The sequence below is a fragment of the Xylocopa sonorina genome, chromosome 7 (genome assembly GCF_050948175.1).
Source record: "Xylocopa sonorina isolate GNS202 chromosome 7, iyXylSono1_principal, whole genome shotgun sequence".
Lineage (NCBI taxonomy): Eukaryota > Metazoa > Arthropoda > Insecta > Hymenoptera > Apidae > Xylocopa > Xylocopa sonorina.
This window is the reverse complement of record NC_135199.1, coordinates 7845454-7863972: the sequence shown is the minus strand read 5'-3', so window position 1 is coordinate 7863972 and position 18519 is coordinate 7845454. Positions and strand designations below refer to the sequence as shown.

The following is an 18519-nucleotide window of genomic DNA, read 5'->3' as shown; positions in this document are numbered from 1 at the left end:
CTTTTTTCTTCGCCTGGCGCATTGATGAACTAGCTGGGTCAAACGACAGCCTCGCGGCAACGCTCACCCCGTCGCAATTATCTTTTTCTCCCCACGTAGCTTTCCCTTTGCCGTTCATCTGCCAGCTCGCTTGACGAATGCGCGAACGGTCCTCGACGGTCGCCTGCGAATTCTGACGTTCCTCGCACGCGCGTGGCGAGTCCCAATTTTCTAAAGTGCTGGTCACACCTCTCCGTTAAAAGCGAAAGAATATTCCCGCGACAGATACGCTTTGGTTATTTACTTAATTGGAAATAACTGTACGCGAATTTAAGAATAAATAAAAATATCACTGGCAAAGATCACTTTTCAATCTCGAGACCACTGTGCATCGCTCCATCGAGCAATCTGTAATAACGAACATGTATCAATGGCGTGTCAGACTATAAAGCAGAGCCAGGAAGACGCACAGCGTCGCGAGACAGAGCAATAAGGGTGATAAGGCCATCGATGTCGATCGAACGGGGTGGCGAGGCGCAACGACGCGCGGTGGATTGGCCGCGACGCCTTTCTCAGATATGAAATTATTCTCCGGGCCAGCAGCCCCCGTCAAAGGATCGGCTGACAAGCGATCTCGAACGAGGCACGACAGCTTGACTAATGCGGTTACGCGTGGCACCCCCTGATCTAACCAAATGAAATACTCCCGCTCGCAAGAAGAAGCTGATGTCACGAAATCAAACATCCCTCTACCCTCGATACCTCGACTGCCTCTTCCTCTCCTCTATCTAACGAAGAAATCATCCTTCCTACCGCATCAGCGAGAATTCCTCGCCTTCCGCCCTAACTCGATCCCCTCTGAGAAAAGGACCAGCCATCGTTTCGATCGGTTTGTTACCAACCTTCGACTCTGGGTAATTGAAATGGCGAATGGTCAGTGGATAGAACGGAGTGGTTGCACGTTTCGTAATTGGATAAGGTGGTTAAGATTTTCGAATAATTAGACGAGGATAATGGAGGAGATCGCGTGGATGGTTTCGCGAGGTATTCCTAGGACTTCCGGCTAGAAGTAAACTACCCCTCGAAGGGAGAAACGGTACACCTGATTGTCGAATATTTTATTACCTCCGGAAGTTCTAAGCTTCGCCTCCTCCGGCGTGGACCGTGACCCTTAAGGTGCGGTCAGACTTGCTCAGCAGCTGGTGCTATGCGTAACGTGAACTCCCTCGCGAGGAACTCGCTGGACCGTCGCTGGTATTCAGAGTAATTAAAATTTCTATGAATAATTGTAAAAGGAATTTTTCTTCGCGTCCCGCGTCGTTCGTTTCGCGGAGAAGAATCGAAATTGCGTTCCTCTCGACAAATCTGTTCGAATCTTCAGCATCTCGGATATATCCCGCAAGGAATATAGCTTCAGTATCGCTTAACGAAAGATCGTGTCGATGTTTGCATAAAATAGCCGACAGAGGTTCGAGGTAAACGCGTTTTCGATCTTTCCATCGACGAAGAATGGATCCTGCTATTCCTGGTTCTCCCTGCGGAGGATTCTAAAACCGTTCCCACCCTCTCCGTGGAGAAACTTCATCTGGAGTCGACGCGGAGTCAGGTGTGGTCCGAACTCCCATTTCTCAAATCCATTCCACCAGTTCCCGTTCCTTTTTCTCCTCGATTCCCACGTTCCACATCCCGCTCACAAAATCCGACACCGCCAATTATCTTCTCCCCACGGCGACGCGAATCATTCATCAGCCCACCGGTAACGCGACCAATCAAAGTCTTCAAAACTCCACCCTTGACGCGTCCCCTTGTCCCAGGGACCAGCAATCTCTCGTATCCCGTACGCACGCAGGAACACTCGCTGCTACCGTGAAACGAAGCGTGCTACCAGCACCGGTTTCCTCATCAGGAGCGTTCAATTTGAATACCCGCGCGCGTACAAAGACAGAGAGAGAGAGAGAGAGAGAGAGGAGGCAGAAGCAAAAGGCAGAAGAGAATCGTGTAACCGTGGATCTTCTTCGCGTAACAAGACACTGCAAAGTAGGAGAGTACATATTGATCTTCCATTTCCTGCGGCTGGAACCAGGGGCCCGTGTCTTCGTGAATCGCGATACCCGCCGTACCGTATCCTCCCACGTTGCTCGGCGAACGATGACGGCGCTGGCCGGTTCTTTCTCTCTCTTTCTCTGCAGCAAGGCTGGCTCGACGGCTCTTAACGGAGTCCCACGAGGCAACGATTACACGAATCGGTGATTCATAATCGGTCGTTCGAGCTTCCTTCCTGAATGCAATCACGGCCGCGGGGCCGCCGCCCCCGTGAACGAGCAGGAACGCGGACGGTTGGGACGAAGAAAGAGGGAGAGGAGGACCTCGAGAGGAGCTACGAGCTTCCGTCGCCATTCACGACGGGTACGACGAAACTTTTAAGTCTCTCCTCGGTAATTGATAAGCAGATTAATCTCTTTTCGTCCCTTGGACACGGGGTGAATAGATTGCGATGGGATTTGGGGAATGTAATTATTGCTGGCTAAGAGAAGAATGTTTTTAATAGTTACGACGAGAGTCTCTTGGAGGCTTGAAAAGCTTCTTCACATCATTTTATCCATAGTTCTCTCTATATATCTTGAAAGGAAATTGATAGATTGAATTCTCTTTGATTTAGATCGATAGGGGTTTGGATAGAATCTCATTGCAAATATACACAGAAAAATCACAGTGAGGATGTGTCAACTAGTTTCCTCGTTCGTCCAGCTTGTTCGTTCACGTTCGTGTTGGCATTGCAGAGGCAGTGTTTCATAGTACACCTAGAATTAACATCTGGAACGTCCGAACAATGAGAGCCTGCGGCTATTCAGACAATAAGACACCTGTACCCGAGCATTCGGAAGCTGTCTCTCGCTCGAACGAAATCGATAGAGCAGCGGCCGTCGTCTCTCGTTCGCGTCAATAATAAAGGCGATTTTTTTCTTTTCTTATCCCAACGCATTTCTCGAAGCGAGGGCGCCCTCGCGAACGTATTCTCCAGCGTGAAAACGCGAAACCGCTCTGGCGAACAGAGTAAGGCGGCATTCAGAGAAGCGCGCGCGTCGTATCAGATGCGCCATAAAGCCTGCTCGCCTCTATGGAGTCGGGTACAAGCGACTTTCAAGGCTTTTCATTTGATACGGTACGTATATGGAACAAGCCGCGCGACGCCTGAAAATATCCCCGGTTATAAACTGGCCGCGGCGATAAAACTTCTTCTCTTGGGGCATATCGAGAATTTATCGGCGGGGAATAATTGATCCTCCGCGGCGGGCAACTCACGAGATGATCGCGCGAACGCTCGCCTTTTGTGCCTGGCGCACAAAGGGCGCCCGACGGTTTCCCTTTATTACTTATGCATGAAGAGAAAGGTCGCGTCTTTCAGGAATATAAAACGCGCAAGATTTATGAGAGAAGAGGAAAATATAAATAGCGACGGACACGACGGTGAAAACACTCGCGAAGTTTCAAGGTACTGGCGACGAACGTCCAAGAAGAGTCTCTGTTTTCCATCGACGAGAACGCACTCTCTCTCTCTCTCTATAAAACATGCGTGTAATTACTTTGGCGAGCAACGAGAAAGAGGATACCATCGAGAACCAGGAGAAAGAGGCGAAAGCGTCCAGCTTTCGTCTCATTGTTAGCGATAGAACTGCCCAAGGGTACGAGGCGGCGATCGGTAAACCGATACGTTGGCTGCTGTCTGAGGAACCCTCGTTAAACCAGCGATTCATCATTCGTCGAGGAGTCTTTAAGGGCGATTAGGCAGCACGTCGACGAGTAAAAGGGCCGACGAGGCTGTCCCGCGTCAAACCAGATGGGAACCTGTCCTCCTCCGCGTCTGGTATCCACGCTCCGCCACCCCCTGTGCCAAAACTTGGTTAACCGTTTCGGGTAACTGGAGCAGCAGGCTCGCTTCTCTTATTTTTCCCTCCCGTCCCTGTCGAGGGTAGGACGCGACACGCGGGTTCCAGGCTCGTTTTCACGCGAGCTTATCCACGTTGACACGTACGCGTGACTATGTAGCTCGTCGCAGGGGGTGGCGGAGTCTGGTAGACGCCCGCCACGAGGGGCAATCTTGGATCCAAATTGAGCCGCGCTTTCGTCGAGGCGACACGCGCCCTTTGATTAAACCCGGTGTATTATTGACGAGGAGTTGTCTACGCCGCGAGAGTTCACCGTTTTTGGGGCCTCGAGTGTGCTCTTTGTCGAGAGGACAGGTCGGATTGCAGTTTCGCAAGTTCCACGGGAATTTAAACGCGTCTATGCACTCGGCTCCTCGCTTCTTGTTCGATGTTTCGCGAATTTGCGAACGGCTTAAATTGGATCCCCCGCTGGGATTGAGTTGGAAAAGTTGGACGGCTGTTTTGAGGGATGAACGCTGTGCGCCTCGACGTGTTCGCCGCCACGCGAGCGTGGCTGTGAAGTGGGTCAAGCTGGAATGTTTCGAAGCACGCTCGCTGGAAGGTGAAGCTTCCTTCGTGGTTTTCAAATTTCTCATGTCGGATGCTGTTTATGCCTCCTGTCGCATTTGTGTTTTGAAAGATGGTACACGCGATCTTGCTCCTTTCAAGTATGTATCCGTCACTGTAGTCGCACCAGAGCCTCCCTGGTGTCCTCGCAGTGCGTTAGCGTGAGTAGATCAAAGCGCGGAAAGTATCCGTGCAATCCTTGCCACGTGGTAAAGAACGTCTTCTTTTCGATAATGAAACATTCGAAGGAGAAGCTAATCTCGAGGGAGCGCTCCTCTGTCTGGATGAAATTTCAATTTTCGACGGGAATTTCCGCGAAATCTGCATAACTCGAGGGTCCCCGGAAAGGGGGTGAAGAACGTCGGAACTGAAGAAAGCCGTAAATCTTGTAAATCTCCGCCATTTTTGCGCGAGACGAAGGAATAAAAGAAATCAGTAACATCGTGGATCCGCGAAAGAAACTTTTCCGCCAGCATTTTCGAAAGAGACGTGTTTTTTGCCCGAAACGTTTCGACGAAGGGAGTTCGAGGACAAAGGGGGTGGAGTACACGTCGGATGTTCGCGACAGAGAGAAATTGAACGCGAGAGAGCGAAGAATTTCTCTACGTTACAAATGTAGCGGAATTGAAGTTAATTTGATTTTACTGTTTGGAGTTCGTAAGAAAAATTCAGAACGAAATTCGGGGTAAACAAACGATAGATATCGGGAAACGGTGGAGTGGGGGCTGACTTCTTATCCCTTTGGGGTTGGAACTTCCTTCTTATCGCAAGTGAGTTCACGAGCGCAGTTTCGAACGACGATCGTCGAGGAACCTCGAAAAGACGTCGAGACAATTTCGAATAAACGAATCGATCCACGAAACGAATTACCAAAAACGAAAACAAATCTTACCCCCTATTTCATTCTCATTTCAACTTCCAAAATCGCCCCTCGAGTTTCCTCTCGACCCACGACCGAACACCTTGTACACGTAAATTTAACGCTTACCCAAAAACATTAGCATTCCAGGATTTAGCAGCGAAACGATCGAGAGAACGATGGCACCTGTACGGTTTACGGCTTTATGCCCCGACGACAGGCGTCCTCTTCATTTCTATTAGCCTCCCTTCTAACCGCTTCACCCTTGCATCCGTCGCCAGGCCTTCCACCAAGAAGCCTGAGAGACCGCGTGACACGAGCCTCGAATCTTCCCCTAAAACTCGCTCTGTCCCTATTGTTCATCCCTCTCACCCCCCTCGATCTTAAACGTGCACCCCTTCGCGCGAACGTCTAACTGTCTCTCACTTGGGCTTGAGTCAATTATTCCACGAGAAGATTCTCGGATCCGTGGAACGATAAATACGTATTTCCCGTTCGACGCGAGGAGGGCAAGCCGGAGGGGGTGCTCCCATCAACGGTTCCTGGGAAGTTCGCCGCTTTTTATGGGCTGCCTGGTAATAGATACGTTCTTTGAGTTTGGACGGGTGAGAACGTTGTTGGGAGTAAGTTCTCGGGGCTTTTATTGGGTTCCAGAGGGTGGGATGGGGTAAAGTGGTCGTTGCACGAACGTGTTTGCTTTTTGCGGGCTAGCTGAGGATTTTATGCGGTCTCATCCTCTCGTAGAAGAAACTCAAAGGATTTCCAACCCTTTTACATATATATATTGATGTATATTTCTTAACTCGTACCACAGTTACTTACTGATACTCTTCGAAATCGTGCAAACTAGGAAGAAGTGAATTAAAATTGAATAAAGTACACCGGAAACTCGTTGTTAAAGCGTCTGTCGATACGTCACCCTAAAGAACACTCGTATGCCCGCGAGGCGCCATATCGAGGCGAGACAACGGTATCGACATCGCAACCGCGAGCGCGTGAAAAAAACGCGACGAGGAGACGGAAGACGGGTGTAAAAGGGGGTGGAAGTCGAAACAAAAGCAAAGAGATAAATTATCCGCGGGGTTACACGTACATTAAACGAGGCGCGCACTATATTTCACCCGTTGTCAGTTTATCCGCGACACCTGCTACACCGAATCCCTCTTATTTCGACGGGTATCAGAGCGGCGCGGGCCAGCCCGCGCGCAGGAAGCCCCCTCGGATCGGGGGAGATCGATAGTGCCAATAAAACGCCACTTTCACCGCTATAAATCGGGCCTGAGATCTTTTTATTGCGAACCGGATATATTCGCGCGGTAATCACTGCCGCGTAGACGAGACTGACGCGAGATGGACGGCCATTGAGTCGCGTTCGCGTACTCTTTCGTTACCATTTATCACGATTAAAGAGGGGGGACACGGCCAAGCGGCGGTGGAAAAGGGTGGAATTTTTATTTTCGATCGTTTTGTTGCGCGAAAGGGGTGGCTCGCAGGGGTGGCTGCGCGCTTCGAAGGCGCTCGCGTCGCCGTGAATAAGAAACGACGCGGGGCTCTTAAGAAACGCGGGGCGGCGTAACTCGTTTAGGTGGATTGATTAAAGCGTTCGTTAAGGTTGCGTCGAGGTAGAAGCTTTTAAACGATTAATCGTTAATGGCCCTGTCGCGGACGCTGTTATCGCTCGACGTGAATTTGCTAGGCGATTTTCAGTTCTCAAGCATTTCTACGCGGCGATGGTCGTTGTTGGATCGACGGACCTTCGAGTTTCACCTTCGTCGATTCTTTGTTTAATCGTTCCCCGATTGGGACGTGGTGTGTGCTGAAGCGAAGTCAGGCTGGTGTCAGTTTTCTGTGTATGAAAATCCCCGACGAGCACTCGTCGAGTGCCCAGAATGTGGTTTCTATTTTCTGGGACAAAAATAGAACGAGTCAATGTTGATTCAGTTAATGGCGCACCTGTTTCGACGGAGTTTCGGTCTGTCGACTTAACTGTGTACGGTGTATATTTCAGGGATAGCGACGGGGTAAGATAATAAAAGAGTTATCGCCGTGGTGTCTGCGCTGCTTCCTTAGCAGACAGGATACGACGTCCTTGATCAACTTTACCGGATCGTTTCATTTCTCTAATGTATTTTTACCACTCACGCACTTAACTTCGCGCGTAACGTAGATAATAATTGAGAAATTTCAACTCGTTCGATACTTTCGTCGTCTGGAGATAAGAGAGCGCGAATCTGAAGACGTTCAGCTCGATGGAAATAGAATTCCACGCGATATCGCGCCGGAGGGGACGTAAATTAAAATGTCCCCGGTAGGAGCGTATCGAGGGATAGAGGATTTTTGCTTCGCCACACTTTCCATCGTTCTGTAATCTTTATCTCCACGCCTTCTTCCGTTTGTCTCCTCCTGTGCGAGACGCTCCTCCTGAGAGAAAATCGATTCCCCTGGGAACGCTTTAGAAACGCGGTCGCACAACTCTTGCGCGAGAAGAAAGTCTTCTCAGAGGGGATTCGTTGCTGCTTATGTTCGACGTAGAGGGTTTTCCATGGGAAATAATAAAGCGTTTACTGCACGTATCAAGTCTTTTCCTTACGATCTTTTCAGTTTTCGATTTTTCCGGATTTCGAAGGCGTTTAAGTAGATTTCAAGAAATAAATTGCATTTTATCTTTCTCGTGAGAAATATTCGCTTTATCGATTATTATGGAAAGACAATTTTCTTGAAGTTACCATACTGAACGGTTTTCCGAATTTTCCAACGAGCTACCCTGCATTTTCTGTTCTCTTTGGAGCAGCTACGACAAGAGAGGACGCTTTTATCCCCGCGAACAAAACGGGGCCCCTCAGAAATTGCAGTGTCGCCACAAAATAGCTTTCGCAGGAATACGAAATTGGGCTTATTACGAAAGTTGATTCGCTCGTGAAGGTGAATAAAGCAGCGGCGTTTTGTCTTCCAAGCGGCGCGTTCGTGGCTTCCATAGGCCTGGACGGCACAATAAAACGCAGATGCGAAATTCAAGAGAGCCACTTTCGTCGATTTTTATTTTCCTGTTTCCTTTCTTCGTCCCCCCACCCTGTACCCGATTCTTTTTTATTTCGTCCCTCTATAAACCTCCCGTCGCCCCCGCGTTTATTCCCTCGAGTCTCATCGTCCAGCCGCGTCAATTCTCGCCAAACCACCCCCGCGTTTCTGAACCATTTCTGCGTTTTCCTTGCTGAAACAAACAGCGGTCTGCTCTACATATTTTTACATACCATCGCACGATTCGTTTCTAATTAATATTCATAATGGTCCGCGTATTCCACTCGCTGCAGCAGTCTATGATTAAACTCTTCAAAGTCCAGCTAACTTTCGATCCGGTTAACTTCAGATTATCCGCCGATAATTCCCATCTCGACTGTGCAACGCGATCCCATAAATCGCGTTCTCGAACGCATAAATTTCTCAGCTCGTTTCTTTCCCGCAATAATTCTTCATTTCGATGGCTCCGTACCCCGCATTCCACCCGCTAAGCATGCTTTACGTCGTCGCACGCGCACCACCGTATGGCTCCGACCACTCGCGTCTTCTTCATCCCCCTTTACCCACCCCTTTCCTGTCCCGTGGTTTTTCACCCGCAGACGGGCCGTCGTCCTCCCCGCATTTCATCTTTTCCTCTCAATTTTCGACGGCGTCCTCCTACGGGGATTGAATCCCCCGTTGGGACGCCTCGGATGTTACCCGCGACTTCTAAAACGAAGCGCGTCCGTCGCGAAAGGGTTGACGGCGCGCCAGCCGTTTCCGCGCGGCGGCAAAGTTGACGTCGCGACTCGATCGCACGGATTTTACCGCGTTTCGAAAAATATCCTGGACAGTTTCGCGATGTCTGACCGCTGATGGATTACATTTACTTGCGATTCGATGTTCGAACTTTTTTGTTAGAAATTTAATAGCCGTGGCAACTGTGAGAAATTTTTCTGGAATATCTGTCTGATCTGATTGACGCGGATAAAGTGTTAGCGAAGGGGAGGAAGTTCGACGGTTTTGAATTGTTCCGTTTAATTGGAATTTGAAGAGAAAACGTCATGAAGGATACTAACGCGATAGCATCGAGAGCGTAATACGTTCTAATTCAATGGAACGAGGACGGCCAGCGTCGGTTTCATAAATAACCGAAATGAAATCCGGCCGGTGCGCAGTAAGTGAAGATAACAACGTGTCGATATAGGTAAGAGCGAGGAAAGGAACGTTATAAGACTCTCGTGCCTATAAATTTCGTGCTATTACTTCTGGCGAGTGTACAGCGGGGTAATAAAATGCAATATAACACATAGCCTGGGCCCGCGTCTATGCGGAGATCCCTTGCTACACGCCGCGACGAACATGGTCGACCACCTATGGAGCGAGCTGGAATTCGAGCGAAGAGGAAATAGTTTTCTTCCGTTGGAAACGGTCACGCGAAAGTATGCCTCGTTCCCTTCGAATCGTGTGTCCCCAAAATATATTCTACGATGCAGAAGAAACTGCCAGACATTTATTTAAAAGTCAAAATACTACTTTAGATCGTCGCAGTTCGCAGTAATTAATTTAAAAATCCCGCGATACGAAGAGAAGACTCGCGAGCCCGGTAAATTGCAAACCGTTCTCCAAAAACCCGTCACCGTCGACATCGAACAAGCGTCAGAGCTCGCGACATTTAATCTCGTCACAGAGGAGAGAGTTAAGAGCCAGCGATAGCAAACGATCGACGTGACTCTTCCCGTTCACCAGTGATTTACATGGCAATAAACTAACGCCTTGCCGCTCCGCGAAAAACGCGTTTGATTTATCCGCGCACTTTCGCGAAGTACTGGACTTCTGCCAGACCGGAAGGTCCATCTCGCCGGAAATCACGGCCATAATTCAACCTCGACCGTGGAGCGTCGCCGGAGGACCATGAAAACACCCTCCAGTCGACGAGTGTCCTGCCCGCTGGAATTTGCATAAAGCGGACCGCGGTTTTGCAAAATCAATTTGAACTTTTGCGGTCTCACCTTAGTCCTCGTCCGCCTACCGTTTCCCTCCCCTCGGCTCGCCAGTGCCTAACTCTCCTCCTTTCACCCCTCTAACTTTATTACGTCCCCAGGAACGTCTGTTTGCAGAGCTCGGTAATAGAGTCCCCCGACGTTGAAAGGAAGTCGACTGCGAATCGCGTGAAGCGGATTTTTATTCCTTCTACTCCTCCTGGTGCTCCTTTTTTCGTTCTCCTCCGCGGGATCCTGGATGTGTAATTGGTTTCTGCCGGGGGTTTTAATGAATTCTCGTGTTATTAAGTTCCGTTTCTCCTGGAAGTTTTAATCCTTTCGCGGACCGTTTTATCGTGTCAATCGCATCGTTCTCGGTCTGAATGTGGAATTTGAAAACTCCCGCTGTACCGTATTAGCGAGGGTACCGGAAATTGCGAGCGCGGAACCGCTCGTCAACCGCTCGCGTCCCCGACAAATTCGCCGCGACTGCCGCTAGTCTGCTTTGCGCGTGTCCCAATGCTTTTAAGCAGATGGAGATTTATACGGCCGGGGTAGACGAATTCCGGGCGTTCACCGGGTAATGGAGAGCACTCGTGGAAAAATCATGCATGGACGATTCGTGCGTTGACCCCCTTCGCATCCTGCTGACTCTCGACCGTGTAACGGCCCTCGAAGACGGTTCCGTCGGGACTTTTAACAGAAAATCGAAGAAGCTCGTCGCGAATGGCACTTCAGGCTCTGTTGCACCCTTTCAGCCCCCCCGTTTCGTTCCTCCCCCGTGGAAAAAGCGATCGAATACCGTTTCTTCGCGTTTAACCACCGCCCTCAGACTGCTCGCAGCTTTCCAATCCCACTTTGATGTTCTCGATCGCTCGAGAGAATCTATCGCGTGATTGCAACACATCTGAACGATTAATTACGTTGTTTTGCACATTTATATCGTCGATTAATCTTGTCGAGCTAGTCGTGTAGACTATTTTTAAGTATCGTCGATTTAAACGGAGAATCAGCTTCGCAAATTCTTCCCTCGTTTCGAACTCCATCGACCGTAAATACCGTTCGCCATGGTTTCAAGGCTGCATTTTGATTGGAGAACGTTCGAGCGCCGCGTAGAATCCTCCGGCGGGCCGGAAACAGCAACGCAACGATTTGCATCGGCGCGTCAACAGTTTCAAAGTCTGCAGACAACGACGACGACTCAGCCACGGGGTGGGCCGCGTTTTCTAACTCGACGGCCGATATAGAAGAGGGTCTTGCGCATATTTCCCGTATAATTTTGCGCCAGCCAGCCGCTCGCGTCCTCTCAGTATGCGAAGCTCGTGGAAGCCCTCGAGATATCCGCTGAACTTAATACGCCGCGCGAACTTAACTCGTCCTCACCTTTCCGCTCGAGCGTTCTCGGCTCCACCGTGAATCTCCGTCCTTGTTGGGAATATTTAAACTCGATCGAGTCTCGCAGTTTGATCGCAGAAATTAGTGGAGCCAAGTTATCGCTAAAATTTTGTTCTTCATAAAAGTAGCGCTGAATTTTTTCACTTCGCATACCGTGCTACATCCTTTTACTTAACTTTCGAGTTGTCAGTTGAAATACATTCTAAAATAACCATCATTTTGTTTCTTTAAACGCACATCGTCGTTAAACTTCCAACTAAGCAAACCACCCCCCTCGAAAGGTTAACAACCTTCTACTTGCTACCATCTTGTAACACAGCACCTCGACGAACGCAAAATCACGACTGTCTCGCGTCCCAGCCGTGTATCTAAGAAAGAAAGCGTAACGAGCGACAGAGGCCTTTGAAGTACATTGTTTTCCACCTGATTTGCCTCATCCACCCGGCAGCCGGGTTTTTTCGCCGCCTAATTATCGGCCCGAAAAGCTCAGCTGGACGTGAGAACATCTGAGGCCCGCTAGTTCTTCCTCGTACCCACGTAACGTGGAAATACACGCGTAGCGACGACGACGACGACGCGACAGCCTTTTTTGCGAGATTTCCCGATAGCTCTAAAAGCGTGCCACCCCCAGTTATGAAGGGGCAGCAGCCGCTAATCAGGATCAAAGTTACGGGCCGGTTTGAGAACGGCAAAGAGGATTTCGACTGGCATTTCGAAACGCCTGCTGGTTGGACCCATCGAACCAGCACGAATACGTCCTCTCGTTCGTGATCTTCGTTAAATTGGCTAATCAGTTAATCCTCGACCCAAGTATGGAGGGCGAACGTGGACGTACCCGAATCTCTAAAGTATATATCGTTGTAGAAGAGGTACGTATCGTGAAAGTAGGTTGGCACTTGAACCCTTTGCAATCTGCGGGAACGTTTGCGCACGGTATACATCGGATCGAGCATGAACTAGATAAAGTAGATTCAGTGCGGGACGGTTTAGTTACTTTCTGAAACGAGCAGAGCGTTCGCGGGCAAGCACGTGTTGCATTTCGGTTGACGTGGATGCCGGGCGTTACTCGGTCTTGCGAATAGTTTACATGCAAACGAGCTGGGCGTGCTCGTGCATGTGGAGCACGTGTACATTTTAGGGAGGCGTCGACCAACTTGGGCGCATTTCGAGTAAATTTGGAACAGACGACGGGGCGTAGGCCACGACGAACGACGGCTGCTGTATTCAATTATTACTCAACGCCAGCACGCGGGCCACTCGATATTTACCTACCAGCGCCATCGCGTTTCAAGTTCGCGCGATTTCAAAGCAGCATCGAGATTCGATCGTTTGCAGACGAATACGAGCGTTCGTTAAAATATCGCTGTTTGCCTGTATCGTCGAGTTGAATTTTCGTTGAGCACGAAAGGGGGAAGAGAAGAGAGAGAACGGTAATCGTCAGTGCGCGAAAGGCAGTGATTAATATTAATGCGACTCGAGTGAAGTTGCTCTTCCGGTTCGCTCTAAATAATAGCCGCGATGTCGCATTGTTCTATAGAAAGCGACCGCTGGCATTGCACATCGATGGCTATGAAGCAATTCACCGCGATCTGCATTCCATTTGCACAGAGCAACGAGACCGTAATCGCAATAATCGCGTCCCCTCCCCCCCGCTACTGGTAATTAAATATTAAAATTCCGCGCGAGGTGATCGAGGTTCGCCGATTACAGTCGCGGCGAGGTCAGAGGAAGTTCGACGGTTGTAATTAAATCCTTCTCTGCTAGATCTATTCGTTTTATCGTCTCTCGTACAAGCGTATCGACGAGAACAGAATTTTCATACTCCATCGAATTAAATCGTCTACCGAAGAGAATCGTAATCGATTCGATCGTTTCTCTTTAACTCGAGCACGTGCATAATTCTGATTCCACTCGAGCCTCGAGGCTCCGCTCTCCTATCTGCTCTGAATCTCTCTGCCGCGCGTTTCACCAATTTGAATTCACTGTATCTACTATCATCACCTTTGTACCGCTGACAGTCCAGTAGAACCTGAATTATTATTCGCGATACGCAGCGTGCGATTAACGCTTAACCCGTAACTATCTCGAGTCGCTGTCACTTCCTCGGTTCACAAGAGAACCCCTTCGATCATCGATCTTCACTTCTTCGATCACTTCTTTTTACCATTCGCGAACGATTCGATCGCCTCGAAAATCCAGGCTGAAACGAACGAAGTTCGATCGCAATTACGATCCAGTTACGAGGTAGCCACGATCGTAGTTACTCTAGGAAACGATCGTAATTACAACGATCGCGGTATCAGAGCGGCAGCCTATCTCGGATACCGATCAGAGCGGCCGATCCTGCGGTGCAGTTCTTAATGGTTGTCGCGCGGCGTTTTAACGCGCGCCCCTCGCTGCGATTTATTATCGCCGGTTGACACGTTGCTATAATTTACCGGTACATTCGCGGAATACCTGTTGGACCTCGGATACCAACGGGAACCGCGAAACAAACTCGCGATGCTCGATCGCGGGACCAGAGTTTACACTGTTTCAGCCGTGTATTCGCAACGACGATTCGTTACCGTTCGCCAGCGCGTTTTATTTGGCCTCTCGAGCATCGTAAGTGAATTTTGTACGCGAGAAAACGACTAAGTTTCCCTTATTGAGAGGATAAGGGAGTCTCGTTAATAAATTTGGACAGAGTGTTTGGTGAAACTTGAATAAGTAACGCGTGAGTCTTTTTTCTAGCGTTGGAAAATTACCACGATGAGGAAGGGTTCGTCAAGTTTGATATTTATGCTCGCAGCGAGAGAAAGTCGCGAGAATCCGAGGGAAACGTGGAAGCAATTTTTTCCAATGGGGTTGGCGAACGAAACTCCTCGTGCGTGACGAGTGAGGCGATTCTTTTGATTTCTGACGCTTTGCACGCGACTCGAAAGGGAAATCCCTCGAAACGGGAACCGGCTCTTTTCGTTCCTCTTGATCGTTCGATTTTCATTAGCCACGCGCGACGGGGGTGCGTTCTCCTTTAGGGTTCGCCTTTGGTGGCTCGCGCGGGACCGTTTCCACGCGGAAATTAAAAACACGTGTCGTGGACGTCGCTTTGATTTTCCAGCCTCTGTTGGTATTGGCTAATACTTATTTAGAAAGGACAGAAGAGAGGCGCGATCGACGACGTTGAATGTCGTGCAGTTATCGAGAGTCAAAGACATCGAAGAATTCCTCCGCTTCGATAATCGCATAATCTTAATCTCTGCGATCTTTTAAACGCTCGTGGATCCTCTTAATTAAACAACAGTCGCTGTTTCGCATATCGAAAACCTATCACGATCAATCTGAACGCTTCGCTTCACAAGTACTGTTAATCTCTCTAGTCTTTCTGGAAACTTTTTATGAATGATTCGTAAATCCAGCAAGTTCGTTAAGATTTAGTTTTAAACACGTTTCGAAAGCAGACGCGAGTCAGGTGTCCGCGCGTATTAGAACGGTCAACGGATAAGGGGTGGCAGAAGGGGGTGGGCAGAGAACGAGAGAACGAGACGTTAACCCGAGGCAGTCGCATCGCGAGGCACGAATGCTTCGCACGTATTTCGACACCGTCGCAACGGCGTCGCCCTCGGGGTAAAGTCTGTCTTATTCGGTGTTCGAGTCGCGGAGGACACCCCTCGCGCTTCGTGATCCGTCCTAAGCGATCATATTTCCCGTTGAAAGTCCATTAAATCTTCCGTGTGAGAAGCAGAGATTCGTGCGTCCGCCCCAGCGCGACGATTTATCGCGTTTGGATACAGATTTTGACTTGCTTTCGGATTACGGATGCGTTTGTTTGATGTTTCTTGTCGCGGCCGCGTGATTTAACGTGTCGTGGAGGGGGGGATTCCTTCGTTTGGGCTTCTCTCGTCGACGATTAAGGTTTGTCCACCCGCGTCTCGATGGCTGAACTGGGAAATAAAAGTCGATCGACCAAGGAATTTCTAACGTTGACCGTAAATTTCGCTCTTAGCGAGGTAGTTTCACGCTTGATCGAGTAGAGGCTTGGCTATGGAAATTTCGCGACATTTTCGACGCGTTTCAGCGAATATTCCTGCACTAACTTCGCCCGCGCGTTAACATTCTCCACCCCGCCGTCACCTTTCGGCGTACGCGAAACGATCGTAATTTCAACTAACAGCTGCTCGGCCCGACGCGTCTCAACGAGACACGAAACACCCTTAAATCAAGATCTTGCCTAAACACGACCGTTTGAATAGTTCGTTCCCGCTGCACGGTCTCGAAATAGACGAAACCCCTCTCGTATCGAGTTCACTCGTTCCTGCTTGCTGTAAGCGACGAAAGAATCCTCGATCGTGCCAAGATGGATGCGCTCCTCGACACGAGTTATTATTAAAAATTTGAAACAAGGACAGTAACACTTACTTGTTGCATTTTCACGATGTAAATCGAAGAGTCCTTCGTTTGTTTCGCAACAGCCAACTAAGCATTGCCTCGATCGACTTTATCCGTCGCAACACCCTCAGCAAGTCGTTCAGAGCACTGTTCAATACGATCGACGAAACTCGCAGCCACGAAATTAACATTCCTCGAGATGGATCGATGTTTCTCGTTCTCTTAGAGAACGACAGGCAAAGAAACGGTCCAGAGACGGACTCTGAGCTTTCCTCTGCGGGGCATAAGAAAATCAGGCCGAGCTGCCGTTCCGTAAACGTTCCTCGGATCGAGTTAACCGTCTGATTACTCGAGGGCGACGCAGAACGGGGCGATCTAACCCTTGTCCCGTGTTCACCTTACGTGGAAAACGGGCGTTTGCAATTTAACGGAATCTCTGCATATAGAGTGGCCTCATCGCGGCCGGTTCTGTACTTTAAACGACGTCCCGGAAGTCCCTGTACTAATTCTATGGGCCTTCGAATGGTGACGCCCTCGCCGTCCGTCCTGAAGGGTGAACGCGAGTCAAGGGCTAGTTACACAGGGAGCGGGACGGTTATAATTGCGCCTGGCCTGCTCCTCGTCGTGGACCAACGGACTGAACTGAAAGACACGAGTCTTTTTCCTTTCGTCCAAGGATTCGACGGATTTCGGTGATCATAAAAGAGTGCCAGGTCGGTGGATGATAGGGTGCTGGCTCGACGATGGAAGGTTGCTTTTTGTTTGGAGTTTTTAAAGGAATTCTTGAGATGCTTGCGAGAAGGGTGAGAGATGTAAGAACAGAGGAAGAAGAATTCTTGTGATTCCACGTGGAAAATTCATGGTTCGTAATCAGATCGATGTAGCTGGTTTGAATGTGTGTTTGTAAGTCGAGCTGGCGTGGATAAGGGATGAGGGATGCAATTGGTATCGAAGTAAATGGAACGTTCTGTTACGATATAATGGCACGCGTGTGACAAAGAACGGGAAGTTTTCGCGGAGATTGTGAAACGGAACAGCGGGGAAATGTACGATCGGGGTGGCGGACAAAAATTACAGCGAGGGTCGGTCGAGCCTTAAATCTTTTCTTGTTTGTTCTGCCCTGGCTGGCTCATAATTATTCAAGGCGCAGCGCGCGCCATTAATCCACGGGAAACCAATACTTTCCCGATAATGTCAACCGTGGTCATTCTGGAAACCCTTTAATACAGATTTACAAGTGTACGCGAACCGGCAAGGAAATCCACCCTCGCCTCTTTATACTGGGTGTATTACGAATTAATCCCGGAAACAAACCCTCTCACACGTACTCGCGAATTGTAACCATCGATCCAATACAAATTATTCGCACATTTTCCATTCTCCAAACGAGCACGATCAACCCCTTCAAACATCGAACGAAACTTCTTACGCGTAATCGTCGAACTTGTCAAGTGAAAAGCTCGTGAAACCAATTTTAACGAACTCTTGCATTATCGATGGTACCAAAGCACAAAAAATTCTAATACTCGTTCATCGACACTTGCTACGTATCTCTTGAAAATGTCAAATATTATACGAATTCAAAGAGAAAAGATTACGAGACGTCTAATTTAAAACGTAAACCCAGAGGTTACGAGACTGAAACAGAAGGAACCACGTTTCACGATGTTTCACCCCGTCGAACGAAACGCAGGGGCACACCCGGTATAATTCCGTTGGTTCGCGACAAACAATAGCCAGGCGTGCTCGCGGAGCCGTAAAACGTGGACTTGGCCGCGGAGGGGTTGGAAAGGGTGAATTGCAGCTACGTGTCCCCGCATACGAATCGTCCACCCTCGCGCGCGCGCGCGCGCGCGAACCCCGACGCGTAGCGTCGCCCTGTGGCTCGAGGGCCCCTGAAACCGTCGGCGTCGCCACGAATCCAATGGATCGCACCGATACTTACGCTCGAATCGCGAGCAACGGCCGTTCGTTAGCATTCCGCGCGAGCACGGGTGAACGAGCGCTTTTGATAATCGGAAATACCCGGCAGAGGACGTAAATTAGGCGACGCCGCGTCATTATCGTCGCGTTGGGGTTTACCAGGGCGAAAAGTGAAACGGGAACGCTGGTCCTCTCGAGGACAGCTGGCTTTACGATCGCGACGTGACTATTCAAATGGCCCCTTGGTCGCTCGAACTTTTCTTATCTGAACGAAGAGTCGCGTTGTTGCGATTGCATTGGAGATTTTAATTGGAGGATTGGAGACGAGAACTTAAATATTCCAGGAATTTTTCAATGAGAAATCATTTCATTGATGATTGAATTATTAAAAATAAATTAACGCAACTTTAGTTTGCTATTTTTGAAGTCTAATCTGAATAATAGTGGACTTAGATATTAGTTGCACTCGATATTGAATTTCGAAGCGAAGTGTTCTGTTTGCGTTCGCAAGAGAATATCGCGA

At 49.3% G+C, this 18519-nt stretch overlaps 1 protein-coding gene across 10 annotated transcripts in view; it reads left to right on the top strand.

Annotated features, from left to right (window-relative positions):
* LOC143425524 (uncharacterized) overlaps positions 1–18519 on the top strand; it is a 268189-nt gene that overhangs the window by 182619 nt on the left and 67051 nt on the right. The gene's annotated exons all lie outside the window — the stretch shown is intronic.